Source organism: Poecilia latipinna, unplaced genomic scaffold (genome assembly GCF_001443285.1).
Source record: "Poecilia latipinna isolate Pla-1442-1.1 unplaced genomic scaffold, P_latipinna-1.0 Scaffold2, whole genome shotgun sequence".
NCBI classification, from domain to species: Eukaryota; Metazoa; Chordata; class Actinopteri; order Cyprinodontiformes; family Poeciliidae; genus Poecilia; species Poecilia latipinna.
In genome coordinates, this window is record NW_015112618.1 from 4,095 (window position 1) to 17,627 (window position 13,533).

Sequence of the window (13,533 nt, forward strand, 5' to 3'; positions counted from 1 at the left end):
CTGGGCCTCTACTGCTCCGGTGCTTGAACCCTGATCCTGTTCTGCCATGATCAGTGCTTCTGTGCTGTCATTCAGTCCGGTCAGTTTCCTTTAGTTCTATTAATTGTTCAGCCTTTCCTGATAGCTGAAGCTCCACAAGCTATTAGAAAAAAAAACAACAACAAACAAACAGAAGCTAATTTTTTTTAAATTCCCCAAGATATTTTGGAAAAGATCAACCAGATATTAAATACAGCATTTAGTGCAATACAACGAATGGCTTTCAATTTCTGTCTGCAACAAGCTATCAAATCACACTGATAATTTGAAAATAGCGGTTGGCAGTAGAAGGGTAGACCAAAATCCAGGCTGAATCTTACCTAAATTGGTGACTGCGGGGCACTGATGAAAGCTTTGAATGAATCTGACAGGTCATCCTGACACAGGATGTTACTGACACAAAACACTTCCAGAATGTCTCATTGGGGAGAAAAGGGATGTTAAATCTCTATCTAGCTCTAAACCATTTTTTTTTCAATTATAATATTAGAAAATCACATTGCACACAAAGTTGCACATACAAAATCATCCAGTGAAAAAAAATGCTTCAAAAGGGCGACTAGAAAAAAAATGTAGCTCTACTTCAAACTTGCAATTGCAATTAGAACAAATCACAAAAGTTTGAAAAGCTCTTGGTGTGGAGAAGCCATTGCCATGTCAGGAAACTCATGTCAGATACTGCATTGAAACAAAAGCAAACAAAGTAAATTAGTTTTCATCAATGCTTTTGTTTCTTATCTTGTTTTCTTAGTCTTTGAAGGTAATAGGCCTGTCGTTGCTCTAATAATGATGAATCTCTCCTGCCTAGGTTGAAAGGGAACAGAGATGAAAGTGAAATATGAATGTACCAGGTTTGCCTTCTGTTTTAAAGACACTTAAATCTAAGTGTTTAACTGCAAAGAGTTTGGCCTTGGCAATGTAAAAAAAAAAAAAAAAGAAAGAAAATCAAACTGTCACAACTCTTTGAAATAGACATTTTTCATTAGTTACTCATCGGTTGCACCTTGACAGAAGCTGAATAACAACAACAACAACAACAAAAAAAAAAACACACAGTCCGTTCACATTTTCCAGGCTCATCTTCAAACACATTCACCTCCAACTCGTGATGGTAAGGATTTTAGAAAAAAAAACAAAAACAAATCATGCCTCCTCCTCACCTCCATGCCACAACACTTAATTAAACCTCTGCCATTATAATACCTTCTGGGTAATGCACTGCATAGTGCAATTATTCCTGCCTGACAATATTGCAGCTCATTTAGGCTTCTTATCAAAGGTAAGAAATTATTCATCCATGTGGAAGCAGCAGAGGTGGAAAAAACTCAAAATGAATTTCATAACTGTATGATATCCACAACCAGCACTCCAAGACATGGTTTGACTTGACTCTGACAATAAATTCACCCCTCGCCTGCTGCAGTGACTTGTCAGTAGTTGGTGGTTTATGTCTCAAGAAGAAATGAACAGTCTTTGAGAGTCAAATTGTGTGTGTGATTTTATCAGTAAAGCAATGGGGCAGGGCAAGACGACAGCAAAGGTGAAAGAAAAGAGTTCCAGACCCTCTTAGAGTGCATCTTTGTAAAGTTTAGAATTATTTAAAATGTACTTTTTATCTTTGTCTGTGCAGAAATTATTCAAAAGAAAAATCATAGTTATTAAAAACAAACAAATAATAATAATAAAAACAATCCTTTAACTAGTGATTATCAATATATGCATGCAATTACAAAGCTGACATAATACAGGGTATTAATTCTGGATTTAAATGTTTGTGTTTTATTTGTCTTTTGAATGTAAAAGTGATTTATCACAACCTTACACAGAAAATAGATCTCATAAGAGAACATTGGTGTTCTTAACAAACTCATGCCACACCTTTTAGTTATCCACGCTTACAAATCTTTTGGACTTTTTATATTTTTGTGACAATTATGCACTACCTAATTGGTCTAAAACATAACATCTCAATAAAATACTGACATTTGTGAGTGTAATCTTTTTTTTTTTTTGGACTTCTACATTTATGCTCTTTCATGTCCCCTCTAACTGTCACTAACATATTTACTTCAGTGTGTTGTCCTTTGCCTAGTCTATTTTTCCGTTGCCTGATCTGTTTTTCTTAAAATTTCAAGTTCCTGTTCTGCAGAGCTTCAATTATCAGTTCATAAAATCAAAGCAGATCTTCTTTTGGCTGCTTTCTCTTTTTTTTTTTTTGTTTGTTTCATTTTGTTTTTCTTCTTTCAAACCCTGCTGCGGTGCAGTGACCCGGAACGTATGCAGTCAACCTATATACAGTGAGCTTTGAGTGAACAGATTCCATCTGCAGGAGCAGTCTGCTGTGTTTGGGTCCTCTGAGCTCTGCCATGTCTACCCACCCACTGCTTTCACCATGTTTCACACGTTACATGCTGAACTGGAGTTCAACTCCCTCAATTGGCCCTCCGGCTGTCTGTCGGGATGATGCCGGATATCCTTGGGGCTTGACCTTCCTGGAAGGCAGAGAACTGTCAAGTCTAGTTATGTTGTAGCGCTACTGCATCAGTGTACAACACATTCCAGAGTGTGCTGACTGTTGCAGTACCTACCTCGCTCCTCAGGCCCTGGTGTCATTAACAGGCATCAGATCAGAACTTTTAAAGCAGCTATTTTAAAGACGTTCTTACTGTTTTGTAATATTTTGCTCCTGTGCTCCGAGGCATTTGAGGAATCATTGACCAAACCTTGTAAAACTTTCTCATTCAATTGCCCTCCACAGGTCAGTGAATCGGAGAAGCAGAACACCTCAGGCTGAGTCAATAGAAACTGCTAAATTATGGTAACTAAGTAACTGTTTATGAAATCCTGTTCTCAATAGTCAGCAGGAAACACACACCCATTCCCTGAAATGTTAACTCTGGTATGCAGCCAGCTGAATGAAATTAACAGGTCCACAAGCAACGGTTCTCCTTAATTTGGCTGATTTTTAACTGCCATAGGATGAGAAAGGTAGCTACTGCTACTGAAGGTGGTGTGTTGGTGTGCTTGGAGCCTTATGCCGTGAGCATGGACCGTGGCCATGCTTTGTGAATGAATGGCTGTGCTCTTGGAGGGTAATTGGGATCCAGAAGAAAAGGGGAAACAGTCCACATTATTAAAAGTTGTGGTAGAGAGAAGATCAGACAGGACTTAGACAAGTTACTTTGTGATGTTATGTTACAATAAAAGTTTATAAGAATGGTGGGTAAGCAGCACCCTTAAAGTTTGTGTTGTTTGTTTCTTGGTCCCTATAGTACATTTCACATTTCAGAGATTGTTGTGGTTTAAATTTTGACAAAGTAGCCAATAGACCAAAGAGGAGCCCAGATGCTCAGTAACTGACTTCATGGTTGTCTGAGACCTTTTTGGTATATAGCATCAATATTTCAGCAAGACTTTTTTCTCAAGGGCAACCACAATTAAAACTGACAGGTGAAATAAATACCACATCATTCCCATACATGCACACAACTGCAGCATAATCTAGAGCATAGCAATTAACCAGAGAACAAAGTATAACCTTTGCAACCTCAAGGTTGCAGACCCACATTTGGCATGCAGTCCCACAACTTTGCACTTTGCCCAACCCTTCTCTTGACCCACACAACTATATTCTAGTAGCACCCATGCTGCTACTCCAGGCATCCATTGCCATTTTTATCATGCATCTGTCTCTCCCAAGACCCATTAGAGCTCTATGTGCTTGTAGGAATATGCAGAAATTTGTTTGTGCAGGTAAAAGAAAAAAAAAGGTATTTTTTTTGTTTACAGCTTTCCTCTGGGCTCGTTTAAAAAAGATTTCCAGCTTCAATCTAATCTCCATCTAAAGCTGCAAGGGTGGCTACCCGCCTGAATAATTTTGCTTAGCTGCAGTGCCCGTATAGCTGAAAGGGAACTTTCATTGTTTTATTACAGATCAGACAATCTGGGCCCACATTCTCTGCTTCTTGTAATAGCTTGTCCTTGGGTATTTTTTATTTTATGGGAGCTTATTTCAGTCATTCATACAAGACCACAGAGATGATATTACGAATCAGGTTGGAGGAACGACCAAATATTACTTGTGCAATAATACTATTAATTTATTGTCTTCATTTCAGCAACCAAATTGGATAAAACAGACAACGTGCATGGCTGGAATTACAATGTAATACGCAGTAGGGTAAGTATTCATTTTTAGCAAATGCATCATGCATCCAAATGCAATCAGCTTATTCATCAGTAAGAGATATAAAGTCTACCAGTGTCTAAAGGTTCCCATTTTTTTGCTGTACAGGTAGCATTCTTCTTGTCAGGTCTTCCCGTCTCTCCTTCTCCAAAAATCAGATTGTCAAAGGCGACATACCGCCCTGCAGAGGTGGGTGAAAACTTAAGACGTGTGGGAGTAAGCAGGCCCAGGAGGAGTAGAGCAAAGGTTGCTTGAGAATGCCACTCAGGTTTTCAATTGGTGCAAGCAGGGCCCTCTCTGGGATGACAGAGTGTCTGGCCGATCTGACAGGAAAGGAAACCCAAATGTGGGAAGGGCTGGTTGCCACAGTGCTGAGCGAGGACGCAAGTGATGGATGGAGGTTGTTAGATCCAGTAATTGTGTTCAGGTAATTGACCCTCACCCCCTAACCCGCTCGCTCCCTCTTCTCTAGGTGAGCCAAGCTCTCCATCTCTCTCGCACTTCTGCCACACATGTGGGAGAAAACGTCAGCAAAGACTTGGCAAGCTGCTTGTTTAGGAGTTTCAAGCTTGTACTTATGCTCGCCGCTGCTTCCTATTAATTTAGCTCATTTAATTGTCGTGTCCAGTGTTGTACTAGAAACTCTTATTCTTGTTGATCCAACATCAACAATTTGATGTTTTGCACCACACCGAAAGATAAAGGTGCCAGTATCGAATGACATGAGAAATAAAATAAAAAGAAACATTTTATGGTGAGTAGACAACATTTTCCCCTCTATCCTTACTATTACTGCTTCATACCAAAATGGTTGTAGGTTTCAGTCTCAACTGGGGAGCTCTTCCAGTCAAGACTCTTCTCGAGCTTTTCCAAAAAAAAAAAAAAATTGTCAACAAGCGCTTGTCAGGATCTGTGTTTGTATCTGTGTTTGTTTGTTGTGTAGGTGAGTGGTTTTTCATAGTTGAAGATGCCACTGAATACGTGCAGATAAATATGTCGCAAAACAAACAGAATATTAGTTGCTTTTTTAAATAAATGAAATGAAGAATATGATAATAAACAACATGCAAAATATTTACAAAACAACCAAAATAATGTGGTGACATTTTTAGGTTCACTACAATTGATTATGGGAAACCCAGCATTTAGCCCACATATGCTAAAAATGTTATGATCAATAAAACATGCATTAGAATACTTTTGCCAACATGATTATTATTATAGATCAGTCAAAAATGCATCACATCCTCACCGTAAGTGAAAAATTCAATCTCAAGTGTCAAGGAAGCAGTGGCGAAAACAGAGAAGGGCTGTTAAGGCTAGATATGGAGAAGATGATGATATACTTCCATCTTCATGCCTCAGCAGGTTATGGCTGCATTCATCACTGGTCCCAGCTCCTGCGCTTAAAATCAGCCGGGTATAGCTCAATCTACAACCCCTGATTTACACTGAGGTCTGCAGCAGGCTGACACGTTTTTAAACAGAGCTGAGCAATGTAAATCATAGCCCCAGTGAGTGTTAAGCTGATGGGTCCATGCTAATAAATTAGAGGGGAGAGAGGCACTTCTGTCTGCAAATAAACATTTGAGTCAATGCATATTTAACTACTTGAGAGCGAGGACAACTTGATGAAGTAGTTCATGCAATACTCAGAACAGGTTTGGTGCCCTTGGTGTTGCTATTATGCTTCTACTACAATTAGCAATAACATTATGACAGTGTGTTGTTTCCCTTTTTGGTGTCAAAGCAACCCTTACCAGTTGAGGGATGGATTCTTTTAGTCCCTGGAGGTGTATTATAATAGTGATGCTAAGATGTAAGCAGTACATCTTAGCATCTTAGCCTTTGTTAGTTGTATTCCTCAAAGCATTCCTGAATTACAATTGTTTGTGGCAATATATATTACTTTGCTACATGCCACAGCTGTCAGGGATGTAATTTTCCTAAAATATGTATGTGGTCTCAACCTATCTTAGTCACATGGAGCATAACTGTGTCATGTGTTTCCCAGCTGGCCAGAACGTTTATTTGTAAAAAATGTGATTAAATTTACTCTTTCAATGCAATTAAAATTACACACTAAAATCTACGTATATAAGACATATATATATATATATATATATATATATATATATATATATATATATATATATATATATATATATATATATATCATCCTCTCATTTCTTTATCCAAGGTTACTGCAGGTCCCTATGCAGTGGAGTAATGACCATACAAGCAATGTCACACCATTTTCCACCATTTTCTTCAACACAATTTCCATTTCATACTTTTCCAATAAGGTTATATTAAAGAAGCAACTTAAAACTTCTCAATTGAAATTCATTGAAGCATTCTTGCACTCTCATGCAAGCCCTTTCTACTACACTCACAACCCTCAAATAGAATCTGTGCCCCGGCAGCACATCTTTATGCCATTTCAAGTGTATTAAATAGAGATGAGGGCTTTATTGTATGTCCTGTAATGATAATTTGGGCTAGCAGTTTATGACAGTTTATCCAGGCAGGCTGCCACATCACACTTCCAACTGTCTGACATTGCTATGACTCTATTAGCTGAAGAGTTGGAAGTAAATGATGGAAGGACAGTGCTTGGCAGTGTCAAAGCCCGTTCATATCATCTGGCCTCTATCGATTTAGTAAAGGATGAAGTAAGGGAAAGGCAGCCCAGGTGCATTTTGTCTAACCAACCCTCACTTTGTCTTTTAAACACTGGCACATTGTGATTTAGAGAGCCATTTATTCCCAGCACCACTACCGGTCAAGGGAGTGAGGCAAGGCAGGTGCACTAGCATGTCGCTGCAGCACAAGGTCAAAGATCTGGTCAGATACGCAATTATTATGTAGATTAGTATTAATATTACATGCAGAAGGACATTGATATAGGTCTCTCCCACATAGTATAGCAATAATGACAGATTAGGTAGGACAGATAGGTATTTTTAGAAAACAAGACATCACAACATTTAACAGGTGTTTTCTTTTTATTTTGTATGAAACCAGAGGTGTCTCAGGATCATGGTGTACAATAAATTAGCACACTGTATTTTCCTTCCCTGGAGCACAGAATGAAGAACAAAATAGTTTGTAACCCACCACCAACAAAAACAAACAACAAAACATGCACAAAGACCATACCATGACAACATTTTCAGTTTGTTGGTTTGTCATTTTGATGTTTGAAGTGAGACAAATATAATCTTGTTCCCACAATGGAGAGGCCAAGTATTTACAGAAAGTTCTTATTGTACTCTTTAAATTAAAATCAATTTCAAACCAATCTAAAATGATAAATGATTATTTATTATTATTATTATTATTATTATTATTATTATTGTTATTAATAATAATAATAATTTTCAGACAAACTGAATTTTGGGTTTTCTTTAAGCCACAAATCAATAAAAAAAAAAAATGCAAAAAATAAAAGTTTGAGACATTTTACTCTTTGTGATGAATTTCTATAAAATAACAGTTTCACTTTTTGAGATGACTGACGAGAAATATTGCACAGCATTATTCTAATTTTCTGAGATGAACTAGCCAAAAACCATGCCACAGGATTTACGTTGAAGTGTAAGTTCGTCTTTTAGGAAAATCTACTACTTTAACAGAGGATATGTAATTGACAACAGAGAAAATCTTTTCTTGTTATGCGTAAAAAAAAAAGGAAGACAGAAATGTCAATGTATAAACTAAACTAATTAAAAACTGGATACCATTATTCTCTGGTAAGTAGTCATAATTAAGCGCTGAACGCTCTTTCAGTTACACTCAGAACTACTCCTCAACATAAAAGCTGTATTTCGAAAGCATACAAAATGCTGGAACGTTTTACCTCCATTTGACTGCACTCTAAATTTTGACCTCTAGAATAAGAGATTAAATCGAGTGTCATGTTTTCGGTGCGGTTTGGGACCAAAACACACACAGACAGAATCATAGTACGGTGAAATATTAATGAAAAAAAATGTGAAATTTTTGGGGCTGCCACTAAGAGCAGGATGTACTTGGTGTAAAAGAATCCAGGCGGTATGGAGAATTATTAATTATACAAAATGTATGTCAGACTAATAAAGTTGAATGTTCTGAAGGGAGAAAGTGGTTCTAATGGATAAATTCTAAAACGATAAATCGACGAACAGAGATAACCGCAGTAAAACTGAGTTTAAAACTGCAAAACCAAGACAATGAACATTCAGGAAAAACACTGGGAAAACAATGAAAGAACACTGCAGTAATCTACAGCTGAGTTTACATGTTTGGGAGTAGGGCCTAGTCTCAACCATGCCTCTAATTACCAAGTGGCCTATTAATACTCAGATAATCCATCCTGCGGAGTTTACAGTGTTGTGTCAGCAGACAGACCATGTTCAAGCTTCGTTCACAAACTAAAACTGTATTCAACTCTTTCAGGTTAATACTCAGTACAGGTGATGCTCACACATTCCAGCTCAGTATCTCACTAAGATGACGACCTGTTTGACATTAATCCAGCCGGAGCTGAAACATCTCCATTCCATGTTTCCAGGTAAGTCTCTCCTAGTAACTGCCTGTATTTTATGACTCTTTTTCTTCACTTTTAGTCATCCAAGAATATATCTCCAGTGCAGTCAGAAGCTGCTCAGTACCTGCTGCCATCATTCACTCAGATGCAAAAACCAATTATTTTGCTCACCTCAAGACTCCAGTCCTCCACCAAGACTCACTAGCAATACACAGCTCAATACGCATTTCAGTCCCTTATCTTCGCTAAACATTTACGTTCAGATTATTGTGGTCTGATCCATGCAAGTGAATTCAATGAAGATATACATAGATTATCAGATATTTACTCAATTTTACTAGCAAAACTTGGGTAAATGCGTGGTGGAGAGGAATCGCCACATAGCGCTGCATCTCCTGCAAGCTCTCAGTCTTAAGTACTCCTACTTAAACCGTTGTTGCATTAACAGAGTGAGAGCAGGGAGACCAAAGGTTATGATTGTTTATATTTGGGTTAAATCCTAAATCCCATCATCCAGTTGAGGCTAAAGGTGATTTTCTAATGTTTTCTTTCTGAGACACTTGACTTCTTCTGATCTTTACTGCCCTGAATGATCCTCAGTTGATCCCACCGAGGGGCTCAAAAGGGCAGCTCACACATGGGAAACGTTGTATATAGTTTAACATATAAACATTGTGTGTAGTGGGAAGTGGACAATAAAAATGTGTTGACAATAAATACTGCAACTAAATGACCTATAAAAACCTCATTGTTTAAAACTTTTTTTATATAGACTACTATGTAAAGTTGTTGCTCCATGTCCTTTTAAGGTAAATTAAAGTGAGGTAATTTCTTTAACTAGCATGTCTCTTTAGGTAAAATGCAGGGTCCGTACTTTCAGCAGCATTTTTGTTTCTAAATTTCTAAGTAACATAAAAGCACGTAACTTAGTACATATATATATAATGTGAGGCAGGCAAAAACGAAGAAGGAATTTTGATTCTTCTGAAATCACTTTCTAAGAAAGCAGAAAGGCAATAAGCCGAATGCTGCCATCATCAAAGGAGGAAAAGGGCAAAAAATATTTTATCAGACAAGTTTAGGATTAAAGCAAGGAAGGGATTTTCAAAGCCTTTTAAAGCATTGCTGTTTAGATTGCACATATTTTTGTTCAGCTATGACACACTATAAAGTAAATTTGTTTAGTGTTTGAACAGATGACCCATTTTGGAGTGTATATAAGTTTTGTGTTTCTTTTTATGAATACAGCTAATGTAGTTTAAACTTAGACTAGAGAATACTTTATATGCTGTAAATTTAGAATTACATACATTTAGGTTTGGTTTGCTCTATGAATCTCCATTTATAAGTGCCAAAAGCAAATATTAGAATGTTAGTAATTAAGAGCTAAAAAAGCTATGCCACAAAAAACTTCTCTCCCAATTTCTTAACAAAATGCTACAGCTTCCAGTTGAAACACTTTAATCACAAAACTTTTTAGCTCTGCTAGTACCATTCAAATGATCCACACCACAAATCTGACATTAAATGCACAAAAACACCCACAACAGATTTAACCACAACACTTCTTAATTAAAAAAGTCAAAGCCCTCAAATTAAAATGGGTTGGACTGCGTTTACCTTAACCGTATGTTTAAAATCGAGAATTGAACCGAAGAACTTCACCCACGTTACCTGCTTGTGGTGGTCAGAGAACTCAGTGGCGGCGATTGCATTGGAGCCTCTTTTCTGTCAATTTGCAGCTGCGGCTTTAGACTACTGCCATCTCTGTGTATGAATGATTTTGCAGTTCTTTATAACGCACTATACAAGTTCAGATGCAAAAGTATGTTGAAAGTTTTGTTCTTTGCCTTCTCCAAACCCTATTATTTTCCTTTCAGTGTAAAAAAAAGACCTAATTCATTATTCAAATAAGCTGTTAAATTGCTAAAGCCACTGATTCATTCACTCAAACCCATCGTGCATCTTACAAACTAAGCGATCTCAGTTAACAAGGGAGTCCCAAATTGTAGTAAATGTAGAAGGCGTTTGTTCAGTTCTTTTTTTAACGAACTGAATCAAAAACTCTCTTTTCTCCTCACCAGGAATACAAATCCTAGAGGGGGAGAGAATGCAGCATTAAGCAAAAGCAAGCCAACCAGTTAGGGCTCTGGCAAGCTCACTGAGCATCACTTAGCTCAGCCTGTCGCAGTATTATCAGGACCCACACACGCTGGTTAGGCACTACACCTGATGTTGCCAGCTGTGCCAACACTGGTCTCGATTCTGCCAGCCAGTTCTAGTTTCCCGTGCTACTTCACAGGACAGCTGCACACTGAGAAATCGGTTTGATACCACCAGCGTGACAGTGAGACAGATAAGAAGGAAGAGGATTTGCGGGGTCTTGCTTGCTGTTCTTGCTAGGCAGGGTGGTGAATACTTGTTTGTTTATGTCTTCTGTGAAAATGCTGTGTGTGTCATTGGCAAAAAGCCTGCCAGACAGATCAATGATGAGGAGTTACTGCTGCAGCCGTGCTCGACATGCTCTGATTTGATTTGCCTGCTGTGCTCGGATGAGGTTAACACATTGATTTCTATGATCTTGAACTTGAACACAATTTACTGTGTGGATCAGAGCAGTTATTTATTTATTCAGATATATTAACAATATATTAAAAATGCATGCTAACTATGAATTTTTCAAAGGTTATTAGAAATCAAGCCATTTCCTTAATCATAAGTTCTTTATTTTGGAAAAAGAAAAAAAAAAAAAAACGGCAAACATGTTGTCAAAGTTATTCCTCTTATCTTTCATCATTCCCTAGAATTACCTGCATGCAAACTAGCACCAACCTTTGCTCAGTTACATAGATTTTACTTTCAAGTCTTTTGTAAATTCTGTCAAATATTTGTGGCTCCACCTAAAAAAAAATATCTGAGACACTGTTACAATAATAAATGTAAATAAACCACATAATTACATTTGAACAACAGGTGCAGTCATCAGTTTTTAAGATTCAGAGATCAAAGCGTGTCTTAACCCTGAATACGTCCATTCAGGACCTAGGCTTTTACTGCAGGTCTGATAACTCCAAAGGTTTAATAACCTGGAGTGATTTCCTCTCAGGTGAATGTGCTTGTTCTGACAGGTGCTCAATAATAGAGAGGGAATTCAGAGGAAATGGGGATACAAGCCTGAGCCATTGTAAGCAGGTACATGGAACACAATAGGATTAGGGAGTAGATTGATCCTGGCTTTATGTGCTGCCGTTTAGCCAGATTACCAGAGCCACCATTTTATTGTGTGGAAATTGGACAGAAATTTGTTTTCACTTTGCCAGCCATTTGAATTGCATTTGGTCATGCCAGTTGAGTGTGTGTGTGTGTGACTTTGTATTTGATACATTGTGAGGCTCATTTTTCAAACAAATAGGACGTTGTGGAGACCAACTGCTCCTTAACAAGCCCAAAGAGCAAGACAGACACAGAAGAGGCAAAGAGAACAGAAATGTTGTACGTTAAACAAGACAAGCCAGTTTTTTCAAGATGACTAACCAAAGACATAAAAACAACCATATTCATCTGAAACCCTGACATTACATACTAACCTGGTTAGTATGTGGTAACCTGGGCATGCAATCTAACTCAAACTTGGATTACCTCAAACAACTTAGAGCAGTGCAGATATAGCAGTGTGTGCTGTTTTCAATTAGTTCATTGAAATCTAGTGCTAGTTTGGGATATTTAATATATTGAGCCACATTTAATTTTTTTAATAAGCCACTGTTTTTCTGCTTGGAGAAGATTATCTTGTGCACAACCATTTAAGGCATAAACACAAAGCATAAAAAGCTGGATTCCTGATTACATTTGTTACGATTTTCTTTTCCTTGATCAAGTAGAATTATGTGACATACTCTCTGTTAATTTCCCATCTGTTTAGGCTCTCCTTGACTGCCTGATTTGATATGCCTGGCAGAGATCGACATACCTATTGGGCATGCAGCACAACATGTTTTTAATCAATGAGGAATATATCCAATGTACCATGAGGCTAAGCAGTGACATTGGGCAAACCTTCCAAATCTAAATTTGTACAAAAGCCAATAGCCTTGCTGGTAACCAAGTGCCAGCAAGATAAACATCTTGCAATTATTAAAAGATAAACAGTATTTCAAAAGAGCTTATGTTTTATAAACAATAATTAATTTGGTGTTAAGAGATGAGTGTTTTTGGTAACACTTTATTTGAAGGGGAGGGGAATAAGACTGACATGACACTGTCATAAACATGACATAACACCTGTCATGAACATCAATAAGTCTTCATGAATAGTTATGACTGTTGTCATAAAGTGTCATTCGGTAAATCAAGACACTTTTAATACAAAGTTGACATTATTGAAAATGTCTTTCTTATGACAACTTGACATTAATCTAGACAAAATTTCTTCGTTATGACAACTTGTCATTAACCAAGATATCATGATCCGACATAAATTTGTTATAAAAGTATTACCGATTAAACTTTAAAAATTAGCTTTATGTAGTAATATTATAAAGCTCTGTCATGTTGTTTAGTCTTAATTTTCTTAATTTAATCGATCCTAAAGTTTTACAGCAAAATGTCTACAAAGGACTTATGAACTTAGCATTTGAAACATTATTTAAGGCTGTTTTAACCCTTATGCGTGCGAGGACTGAGGCAAACGTAGAGAACTGTGGCAAATGATAAAAGTTTTACGTGTGTGGGGTCGGTTGGTATGGACCCCATTTCTAAACACAAGGGCTAAGTAGTG

At 37.4% G+C, this 13,533-nt stretch overlaps 1 long non-coding RNA gene across 1 annotated transcript in view; it reads left to right on the forward strand.

The window, feature by feature from the left end:
* The first annotated feature begins 4,149 nt into the window (after window positions 1-4,149).
* LOC106951539 (uncharacterized) overlaps window positions 4,150-13,533 on the forward strand; it is a 25,873-nt gene continuing 16,489 nt past the window's right edge. Inside the window, exons 1-4 of the long non-coding RNA XR_001425834.1 lie at window positions 4,150-4,219; window positions 4,334-4,414; window positions 4,515-4,652; window positions 8,666-8,780. This is a non-coding gene — a long non-coding RNA (uncharacterized LOC106951539). The remainder of the gene's footprint in view (window positions 4,220-4,333; window positions 4,415-4,514; window positions 4,653-8,665; window positions 8,781-13,533) is intronic.